The following is a 12,374-nucleotide window of genomic DNA, read 5'->3' on the forward strand; positions in this document are numbered from 1 at the left end:
GATCGTAAGTGTGATTCAGAGAAAAGGAGCTTACGCACAAAAAAACGTGCGTACGCCTCTTTTCCAGATGTGCGGTTTATAAATCACAAATGATCTTAAAATTGTTCCCAGCTGAATGCTTTTAGAACTCCGCCTTGTAAACGCCCCTAATGTAAATCATTAGCATATAAATATAAAATTTTCAAAGGCCAAATTCTCTGACTGCTACAATGGCGAGTGGTAAGAAAACATATTTGTTGTCGTTTGCTTAAGTTTTTAATATTTCTAAATTCTAACATGGAAACTTTATTGACATCACTCAAGTTAAGGCGATTATTAGTGGATCTTACAATTCACGGGTTTCATTTAAATATAGTTTTACACGTAGGCTAAACATAATATTTGTGTCTTTAAAGTTTTGTTTCAGTTTGCCATGCGTCCTGCGCGGCGGTGTTAAAATAAGATATTTTCGACTTTAAAATTCAAAGATCGTATCTTAAATTATACAACAGTTCTTTCTGGTTCTCGAATCTGATTGGCTAAGAGCTATACGATATTGTGCTGAAAACGGCACTGTAACCGCTTCACCTTTCGTATTATTCCGCCACCTAGTGAATGGAGGTCCTAAAGCAGGCTCATCTTTGAATGGAAAAACACACGCTCTCCGTGTGTCTCATTAGTTTACTAGCTCATAAATCACTCTGTGAATCCCCAATCAGAAGTATTATTCCGTCAAAGATCAGCGCTCTTGGATGTTACGTTAAAGTTAATGGGAGAAATGTCTTGTCACATCGTGTGAACGATTAACACTTGGAAAGAGGAATATAAACACTCGTTTTTTTCTGGAGCTATATCTTTTATCAGAACGCGAAAACACCGTGGAACTGCAGGTAAGCACCACAGCTTTTAAATGTGGACATTGATCATTTACTTTATCGTGACGTGACTATTAAAACATGTTATGAGATATCGCCACTGGTATATTTATAAGCAGCATGCAAAAACATCTCTCTGACACTTATAAAAAAACATTTTGTATAGTACTGACAAGAACAAAGTTTAATAATAATAATCGAGTGCTCGTATCGCGTTAAGAATAAATGAGAAAGCAATAGTAACGTTACACAAGTATAGTTTTATTAACTTTTACCTCGCGCCAAAACAATAACAACACAAAAGACAATAACTGTTAAATATGAATAAAAAAACAAGTACTAGTTTGACCATGACACCAAATACTGCTGATTTGATCTCATTTTGATGATCATAAACAAACAAGGCCAACATGAGAGCCAGGGAATCCCTTTCAGAGATGTAGCCCAGAGAGGGCGGTGGTCAGCGGGGCGAGTAAACACTGATGTCCGCTCATGCTTTGGTTCTCATTCGTACCGAATCTCACTAAGCAAACGTTCAAACAGGCGCTATCTTTACTAATCGACTGGAGATTTAAATATAATACAGATACATTCTCGACCGAACTAATCTTAAAACTACACTTTGTGACCAAGAAACGGTAATATAAAGTAACGGCTTTTCCATCCATTGAGTTAATATGAGATTCAAAGCAGCCGAAAGTGTTACCTGTCATTCTGGCCGCCCTCAAATCCGTGGCGGAAGAAGTAGTTCTCAAACAAAGAGGCTTTTAAAATAACTCCGTTGTTGTTTTCTAGTTTTCGTTTTTCAAACGTGTGCCGTCGAACTGTTGTATAAAAGCAATATCGCTCTCGGAGTCGTGTGATATAGCTCTATATCATCACGGCTGTGATTAGGGCAGAGGCACGAGGCCGCAGGCGATATTGCGATATTGCTTAACTGTCGGAATATATTCCATATGGATTCATTTGGATTTACAGATGTTTAACATAAAAATCAATGCATGGGAATAATCCCTTGGATACATCGAGGCTTCACAATTTAGTTCCTTTCACGTCGTTTTAATCATTAAATTCGATCGGTTTTACTTTCATTAAATAAAGCACATGTTCTGTTACATTTACATGTGCGTTTAACACCGCGAAACAATTTTGCTATATTTTTAAATATTTTTTGAAAAGATGACGAACTAGAAAATCGTTTTCTGAACATATAGCTTGGGCGCCATCTTTTTGCATTAGAATAGGCTTACATTTTAAAATATCAAAATAGACCAACATATTTTGTTTTAAAATATATCCTAAAACCTGGTTAAATTATTTTGGAGTAGCCTAGTAGGCCTTCTCCACAGTTTGTTCATTTTCTGTGTGCATCATTGTTGCATGTTTTTACGGTTCTATCCTGAATAAACAAACAGCGCAGTTTACATGCTTCGTCCTTGTTGCATTAGCTCATTAAGATAATTCTAAACAGATTTCTGTAATTCAAAAAACTCTGAATTGTAGTTGAGAACGTCACGGCGCACTATTAAAACATTGTCGGTTATGTGTCGGTCGGGGCGGGCTCGGACACAACGTGCAGGGGCTTCGGTTATGGTTTTTTGCCCGATCTAAGCTCTAATACAGATGATGTTGACGTTGTAAAAGTTTCGAATATTTATTTATTTTTTATCAAACATATTCAACACTTTTTTTACATTAGCCAGGGGATGAAAGAGAAAAAGAATTAAATAAAAACATGGAAATGCTGACATACATTAATTTACATTTAGCAGCTTTCTTTGTTTATCAGATTATTAATAGATTTTAGGTAGCCTATTGCTTAACTTCTAATAGAAAAATACGGAATAATTGTTTATAATCACCATTTTTACATTTAATTATAATAAACGTTGCAAACAAAAGTAACACATTAATCAAATAATATTTCTTATGTAATAAGATATCATAAGAGAGAAAAAACTAATTAAATATTTTCCAAACAAAGTCTTAAGCAAAATATATGAATTCTAACAAAAGAGCACAAATCTAACCAATTATTTTTTTTTTTGAATAAGGACAACTCCAAAACAAATGAGAAAACATTTCTGTATGTTGACCACAAAAGGTACAAAACAAAAAGTTTTGAATATGCTTACCTGCAATACTGCAATATTGCCACAAGGAAACGTGTATACGTCAAGTCGGATCCTGACGTGGAGGTAAGTACTTTTCCACGTCAAAGACAAGTTTTATAAATCTGAGCGTTTGAGTGGATTTGAGCGTACGCTTTGGGCCGATTTCCCCCCTTCCGACAATCCTAGCTATGTCCCGAGTATCGCGAAGGTTTCACAGATTATCTTATCAGATTGTCCCTTCATGTGAGGTGTGTTAAGAGTGTCCGAACCTGCTCGGAAGAACGTCGGAGCCGCGCCGATCGCGAATCGTAACATGTTGAATATTTACGATCAGAAATCCTGATGTGTGTGGGGAATCCCGAGGATAAACGCGAGCACGCTATTGAGATTATCAAGTGAAACAAAACCATCATCCAATATTAGTTTAATTTATTTATTTTATTTAATAATTAAAGATAATGAATTTCAAACAGAACCAATCATATTATTATAAGTACCTATGCATTCATAAATTGATATAATATAGAACTGTTTTATACTTCATAGTTTTCATTTACTTAATACTAAAAGATAATTAAATTTAAATGGAAGTTACTGAACCAAATCATATTTTTATTAATATAAGTACATACATTTATATAATACGTATAGACGTATTTTTTTTAACACAGTGCCTCGTCACCATAGACTGTAAAAAAGATGGACGACGCCTGTTCGCTCTCTTCCATTGGTGAAAAGTGAAGCCGCCAGTGTCCCGATATGGCGCTGACATCTTGGGTCTTGAGTCTGCGCACTAGCGATTTCGGGACCAGTCATGCGCAGTAGTGAGCAGGAAGGGAAGGCGCGAAGTCAAAACTCCGCCCTCGCTCTCGTAGAATGCGCATATCACACGATATCACAGCTGTCAATCATGATGTGACACCACCGTTTTTATATCATTAAATAACTAACTAAACACAAATCTATTTTAAAAACAAACATTTGAATTTACATCAGCGTGATAAAAACTACAGTAAATGACAGAAACCAGCTTTGGAAAAAAGATAATTGAAGTGTAATTAATTTTTTTAGTTGGTCTCAAGTCCCATTGAATAACATGGGGAGGCGGGCTTTATGACCTATACTGGGACCGGTCACTGGGGGGCGATCGAGACGTTTTGGCTTCACTTTTCAGGTCTTGTGCGGCACGCTTGCTCGTCACCAATCTGACTCCTTCACGCGACTGACTGTCACTGCCAGCCAGCACTTTCAACTGTCCTCACGGCTGCTGCAACTTTCGCTCTCTTATAAAACAAAATTGTCCTATTGTCTTTCTTGCATATAGATGAATTAGATAAAGTAATAGAAACAATACCATTTCAGCATATTTCGCGGAGGTTTTAACTGAGTGGGATTCAGATTAAGATTAAGGGGCTGGAGACATCAGCACTTTTAAATGCCAGCTGTTTTTCAGCCGAGCGCTTTAGTAACTGTGATACTTCAGCTGTGAGCCGGTTGGTTGCTGTGGTAATGTCCCGTCCCCCCCCCCCCCCCCCCACTGTAATTGGACGACCCTGTGAGAACTGACATTGACGAGCGGAGCTTTTCTCTCAAAGTTTAATATTTTTGAACCCCGAGCGCTATGGACAGTTTTTTTGTTCTTTTTGAATTAATTAATTAAAGTATAAAATAATTAATTAAACTATAAAACAATTAATTAAATTATAAAATAAAAAATAAAATAGCAAAATATGTCCCAAATTTGAAAATGAAATGCTAAAATAAAAATTAAAACATTATATTAAATTATTTCATTTTCATTTTTAACTTGATGAAGCATCATTCCGGCCAAATTGAAAAATTTAATTAAATTGATGATTTGACATTTCATTTTCAATATAATCTTGAGTCAAGACTGACAATATTAAAATAAAAAGGCAAGCTTGAAAAGGAATCTTTAAATAAATTATTTAAAAGGCTTTTTATTCATGCCCAAGCAATAATAGGGACAAAATTAAAATGTAAAGTTCAGTTTTAATTTCATGTTCTGTTTTTCTTTTTATTTTCGTTTTAATTTTCGTGTTCATTTTTATTTTCAACTTGTATGCAAATTCAATGTTATTCAGTGGGTGGGGCTTACTTGCTTAAAAAAGGGGGATTGGCTGAAGCAGTTGTTCAGTGTTGCCAACTCAGTGACTCTGTTGCTTGCCAAGTTAGCGACCTTGTTGCTACATCTAGCGACTTTTAGACTCGTTTAGCCAAACTTAGCGACTGTTTGGATGAATATTTGCTTCACATCTGTACAGATAGTCTACTGTGTCGATTACTGGCCCACGAGTGCCGGGTGGCGCTGTCACGGTGAAATGTGCGTCTACCCTCTGTGCATGGAGCAACATTTAGACTGTACGAGCTGACGCGTGGATTGTTTACATTTCAAAGGAGGAACAATCATTAAAAGAAGCTGGTCCGCTGTTATGTATGTGCATATTTTTACACATGTGATCCGGTGTGGCGTCAGTCATTCTCATATGCATGCACATACAGTATTACGCAGTGTGATAATCGTGCAATACATGCAAGGACTGTATCATATGCTCTCAAAATTGAAATTTGCCGTATGGCACTATAATCACACTGCGTGTTATTTGTATGCATTTCATGAGAATGGACATACACAGCGACCAGTAACTTACTTTTGCAGCGGGCACACCGGAGCAGACTTCAGCCTTTGTGACGGGGTTCAGCTTCGGCCCAGTTTTAAACTCTGCATATTTGTAAGTGGTCCTCATTTGTAACGCTGATTTGTTGGCTGTGACCGTACGGGATTTTGTTTTACCGCGGTGAAGAAGCAACAAAATCACGCGGTAGGGTGTTACAGCACAACAACCCCCCCAGTAAGCAGTAATCTTATACATTATTAAAACAACAAATTATATTAGCAATAACAACATGAAATATGTATTTCTATATGCCGTGACATCACCGCACCGCATTTATGTGCGTAGCTCGTCTTTTACGCTTCAGCTATGGTCAGAACTGCAGCCTATGTTGTGCCCAGTGCAGTGTACAGAGTAGACCCCGAAAGACTCACATAGGGGTGATACTTGTGGGGTGGTACAGACAGCACAGATAATGTTCATTTAAAAGTAAGTGACTGTTTGTGTATGTCTGCAATTCATTGAACTGACGCCTCATCGGATCAGATGTGTGAAAATACGCATATACATAACAGCGGACCAGCCTCTTTTAATGTTTGTTCCTCCTTTGAAATGTAAACAATGTACTCGAATCTCATCCACGCGTCAGCTCGTACAGTCTGAATGTTGCTCCATGCACAGAGGGCACATTTCACCGTGACAGCGCCACCCGGCACTCGTTGGCCAGTACAATCGACACAGTAGCCTATCTGTACAGATGTGAAGCTAATATTCATCCAAACAGTCGCTAAGTTTGGCTAAATGAGTCTAAAAGTCGCTAGATGTAGCAATAAGGTCGCTAAGTTGGCAAGCAACACAGTCACCGAGTTGGCAACACTGAACACTGCTTTAGCCAATCCCCTTTTTTTAAGCAAGTAAGCCCCACCCACTGACTAACATTTAATTTGCATACAAGTTGAAAATAAAAATGAACACGAAAATTAAAACGAAAATGAAAAAGAAAAACAGAACATGAAATTAAAACTGAACTTTACATTTTAATTTTGTCCCTATTATTGCTTGGGCATGAATAAAAAGCCTTTTAAAAAATGTATTTAAAGATTCCTTTTCAAGCTTGCCTTTTTATTTTAATATTGTCAGTCTTGACTCAAGATTATATTGAAAATGAAATGTCAAATCATCAATTTAATTAATTTGGCCGGAATGATGCTTCACCAAGTTAAAAATGAAAATGAAATAATTTAATATGTTTTATTAATTAATTTTTCTTTTAGCATTTCATTTTCAAATTTGGGACATATTTTGCGATTTTATTTTTTATTTTATAATTTAATTAATTATTTTATAATTTAATTAATTATTTTATAATTTAATTAATTATTTTATAATTTAATTAATTATTTTATAATTTAATTAATTAATTTAAAAAAGACCAAAAAAACCTTCCATAGAGCGCCGGGTTTCAGCGTGGAAAAAACCCGCTAGCTGTTTGATTATTTGAGAAAAACGCAGAGTTTCCATTGGAATCAATTGAAAACATGCGCCGGCCGCAGGCGTAAAAGCTTTGGTGTGTCCAGCCCCAGCTTGAGTATAATTTTCGGGACAATTAGAGCAGGATTCGGGATTCGGGACAGCAGCTTAGATTTCGGGACTGTCCCAAATTTTTCAGGACTTCTGGTCACCCTACATAGAGGTGTGATGTAGTTTGAAAGAGTGTAAGATATTAGATCCCCGGAGGGCATTTTTTTCACATGGTAGTGACAGCCATCAAACACTCTTGTTAACAAGGGGGCTCATAGAGAGCAGGTGGGTGGGAATGTCATCTTTCATCCCTCCCTCCCTCTCTCTCTCTTTTGCTCTTTCTCTTCTGAGAGTTCCCAACAATAACAAGGTTTCAGCTGGTTTAGGCCGGTATGGTCTTCCAACTTGGCCAAGTTTGTATTTACTGTAACTCGTTTAGCTAGTCGACCAGCTGGTCCCCTACGCTGATCAGTTTAATGTGCCTGAAAACCTTAACCTTGCTCTTAAAATCAGTATACATACATACCAGGCTAAGACCAGGAGAAGATGAAGCATTAATTCTCGGTATTAGCTTATTCAAGCATCACATGCCGGAGGTCATATGTTCAGTGATAGCGGTAGTGAAATGGCTGACTGAAGAAGAGGGAGAGCTGGTGAGATGATGAGTCAGCCATCACCGTGACAGCTCAATGGAATTGAGGATGGAGGAGGGGAGATCTCAATATCTCACTGTTTCGCACTGACAAACATTTTTCCCACCGATTTATTGTCTTGTCTAAAGTGACCACGAAGTGCGAAATGAAGAGCAAACAGCCACTTTAAGAAAGATGGTCGGGGTTTTGAATGATGTTTAGAAAGTTGAAGAGGGTGAGAGAGAGTAGAGAGACACAGCAGAAGTGATGAAACATGCACACACACATATACACTCTTTTGATCTATATACCTTGACAGTGAACTGCACAGTTCCCATTTCAACAGTATAGTATTTTTATATCACCATAATCTGTTCATTCGATATATTGCTGCCAGCGTTAATATAAATAGTTATGAAATTAGTTAAATGTGTTAAATATGTAGCGCATATAAAGTTATCACAACAGTTAGACACATTATCTAATTATAATGTCATGTTTTAAATATGTGACCCTGCCTGTGAAAACTCAGCTAAAGGATTTTTTTTTTAATTTACTGCTTTCTTCAAAAAAGCAGTCCTACGTGTTACGGCTGGCTCATAAACCGCAACATAAAAGAGGAGAACAACAAGTGATTCAAACAATAAACCAATTTATTGTCAACATAAAAAAAAAACATTAAACAACATACGTCTAGGGGAAAAAAGAACACGCGCGTGTGGTAACTAAATATGCATAAAGTCTGACACAAACAATCATAGGGAAAAAAAAGATATAAAGGGAAAAAAATGTATATATATATTATAAACAAATAGAGAGAGCGAGACTCAGGCGCCACAGATCTTTTATACCCACACCCCATAAGAGGGTTGATTACAAATAGAATGCACCTGTTACCCAACTAACATCTGCACTGTTTAGCAGAGCCAGCAGGGGGAAACAGGGAGGCGTAACACCTCCCCCACAAAAGTATTCCTCCAAGGAATGCAGAAGAGAAAAAAAACACTTCCAATTATTTCCCCACTCCACTTGGTTCCGGCTTCCTGGGCCCTAGGAAACAGGATAGAAAGAGAAGAGAAGGAAATAGGGAACACAACAAAACATACAATCTTACACTCGAGATAAGGCATCTGCAATGACATTTTCGCTGCCTCGAATATGTTTAATGTCAAGGGAAAATGGTTGTAAAATGAGACACCATCTCATTATCCTCTGGTTGTGATTTTTCATTCGATGTAAAAACACCAAAGGATTATGGTCTGTATAGACCACAATGGGACTAGCCGAAGACCCCAAATAAACTTCAAAATGTTGAATAGCTAGGACAAGGGCAAGTGCCTCCTTTTCAACAACGGAGTAAACTCTCTGATGAACATTAAATTTTTTTGAAAAGTAACAGATTGGATGCTCTACTCCATCTTGACTCCTCTGTAAGAGATCAGCTCCAGCTCCCGTATCACTTGCATCTACAGCCAAACAAAAAGGCTGAGAAAAATCTGGTGCAACAAGCACGGGGGCACAAGCCAACAGAGCTTTAGCTCCATCAAATGCCTGCTGAGCAACAGTGGTCCACTCAAAGGGTACTTTAGTACTTATAAGGTCGGTCAAGGGTGACACAATGGATGCAAAATTTGGGCAGAACCCACGATAATACCCAGACATTCCCAGAAACCTACGCAATTCTCTGCGATTTGTAGGTACTGGAAAAGCACAGATAGCCTCAATTTTCGCATCAATTGGACGAACCTGTCCATTTCCCACGATCTTACCTAAATAAGTGACAGTAGCTTTTCCAAATTCACATTTTGCCAGATTTAAAGTTAAAGAGGCCTCTGTCAAACGAACAAAAAACTCCCTTATCTGGACTAAGTGGTCTGCCCAGGATGAGCTAAACAAGACCACATCATCCAAATAAGCCTCACAACCAGCTAATCCAGACAACACCTTGTTAACAAGGCGCTGGAAAGTGGCTGGAGCATTTCGAACGCCAAATGGCATAACACGGTATTGTAGGAAGTCGTCAGGTGTTACAAATGCAGAAAGTTCCCTTGCCCTAGAAGTCAATGGGACCTGCCAATACCCCTTTAAAAGATCAAATTTGCTCACAAACTTGGCAGAACCCACTCGGTCCACACAATCATCTATGCGGGGTAAAGGATAACAATCAGGCTTAGTGATGGAATTCAACTTACGATAGTCGGTACAAAACCTGTAAGATCCATCAGGCTTATTTACGAGAAGACAGGGGGAACTCCAAGCACTAAAACTGGGCTCAGCCAAGTTGTTCTTCAATAAGTAAACAACCTCCTTTTTTAACAATTCACGCTTCATAGGATTTACCCTATATGCATGCTGCTTGATTGGTAAAGCACTTCCCACATCAATGTCGTGTTCAATAATGGTAGTGCAACTAGGCACATCAGAAAACAGGTTAGGAAAAGACTCCACTAACTGAAGAATGTCACTTTTCTCAGACTCAGAGAGATGGGGTAAATGATGGATCAAGTTTTCGTACATCTCCGAGTTATCCAATCGTCCCTCAATAATACCTCGGGAAGGAAGATTGACATAGTCATCTCCAATACAATCCAGAGATAAGCCGTTTAAAGAGGAAGTTTCCTTTTCACTCAAATGTGAAGAATCAAACACAGTGGTTACTAAACCAACAGAAGATGCAAGAGGAAAATAAGGCTTTAAAAGATTTATGTGGCAAACCTGTACTCCCTTACGTCGTTCTGGTGTTTTTAACAGATAATTCTGTCCAGAGAGGCATTTTAAAACAGGATAAGGACCTGCAAAACGGGCTTGAAAAGGGTTATTTACAAGAGGCAACAAAGCTAATACTTGGTCTCCAACCTTAAACTTTCGAGACACGGCTTGCTTATTAAATAACCTTTCCATCTTTCTTTGCGACTTTCCCAGCTTCCTTTGGGCAATTGCACGAGCTTCATACAGCCGATATCGAAACCCACTTACGTAATCAAGAACATTTTTAGAGGGTTCAATGGGGATCCAGTTATCAGCAAGAACTGCAGTAGGACCACGAACTTCATGTCCGAAGACCAAGTCATTGGGACTAAATCCAGTACTCTCCTGAATAACTTCTCTAACACCCATAAGCAGCCAAGGCAACCCCTCCTCCCAATCAGAGCCAAGATCCACACAATATGACCGCAGCAATGACTTCAGGGTCTGATGAAATCTTTCTAGGGCTCCTTGACTCTGAGGGTGGTATGCACTGGAAATGTTATGGCTGATTTTTAACTGTCGCAAAGCTTTAGCAAATTGGTGACTCATAAAATTAGAGCCCTGGTCAGACTGGATAGTTCTAGGAATGCCAAACGTTGACATAAAATCAGTTAAAGCTCTGAGAATAGACTTTGTAGTGACGGACCTAACAGGATACACAGCTGGATATCGAGTAGACAAACACATAACTGTAAGTAAGTACTGATGACCTGTCTTTGATCTAGGTAAGGGACCTACACAATCAACAAGCAAATACTCAAATGGCTTTGATATTGCTGGAATAGGTTGGAGAGGAGCCACAGGGATTTTCTGGTTTGGCTTACCAGTGAGTTGGCACACATGACAAGTTCGAATAAACTTGGACACATCTCTTTTTAATTTGGGCCAAAAGAATTTTCGCTGCAGTCGATCATACGTTTTCCGCACACCCATATGTCCAGCCACTCCATCATGAGCTAACCTGATCACAGATTGTCTAAATTTAAGAGGAACTACCACTTGAATATAAGATTTGGTAATTGGTTCAGTTTCACTGACCCACCGTCTAAGCAACAACCCCTCTTTTAAAAAGTAGCAGGAAGGTAACGAAGTCTCAATATCTCCTTCAGGACACACAATTGAAAACAAAGATTCAAGAGTTGCATCAGCTAACTGTTCTTGAATCAAGTTCTCTCGAGAAACGTTTAAAAGAGAAGACAAAAATTGTTCTGATATCCCATCCTCCTGAGAAACACATTTCTCAGAAAAGTAATCAGATGAATCCTGAATGATGTTATCAGTTAAGGTCATGCTAAGTGATACATCTTCACCTGTCTCACTACCAACTTCCTTAGAGGGTAAATCACTTTCCTCAGCATAATTCTCAGAACAAACAGGTAAAGTTCCCTCTAAGGTTACCTCACAGTCGGGATTTAAAGAAACTTCACCTTCACACAGTTGGTTGGTTTTTAGTTGTTTTCCTCTAGCTCGGGTAACAGCACAGGTAGGAAACACATGGGGAAACTTTTTCCCACACTCATCAGGAATATCTGTAAACACAGGCTTGGAGACTACAACAGTAGATGGTACAGATTTTAATGTTCCCCAAACATTTCCCTGAGCAAGATCATTCCCCAGTATAAAAGTAACCCCTGGCACAGGGAGAGAAGATCGTACTCCAACAATCACCTCACCAGTTACAAGATCAGAAGAAAGATGTACCTTATGTAAGGGACCTTTTAAGAAAGTCATTTCTATCCCCCTAATCAACACATCCTTCCCTGTTGCTGTCTGACATGAGAGTGGAAGAATTCCCTCTAACAAAAAGGACTGAGCCGCTCCAGTGTCTCTCAGAATTTGCACAGAAACTTTTTCCTCTTGTCCTGGCAG

General features: G+C 38.5%; 1 protein-coding gene across 1 annotated transcript in view; it reads left to right on the top strand.

The window, feature by feature from the left end:
• Positions 1-12,374, top strand: part of LOC141367382 (cell adhesion molecule 4-like) — a 41,314-nt gene that overhangs the window by 20,937 nt on the left and 8,003 nt on the right. The window lies entirely within an intron of this gene.

This window comes from Misgurnus anguillicaudatus, chromosome 10 (genome assembly GCF_027580225.2).
Source record: "Misgurnus anguillicaudatus chromosome 10, ASM2758022v2, whole genome shotgun sequence".
Taxonomy (NCBI): domain Eukaryota; kingdom Metazoa; phylum Chordata; class Actinopteri; order Cypriniformes; family Cobitidae; genus Misgurnus; species Misgurnus anguillicaudatus.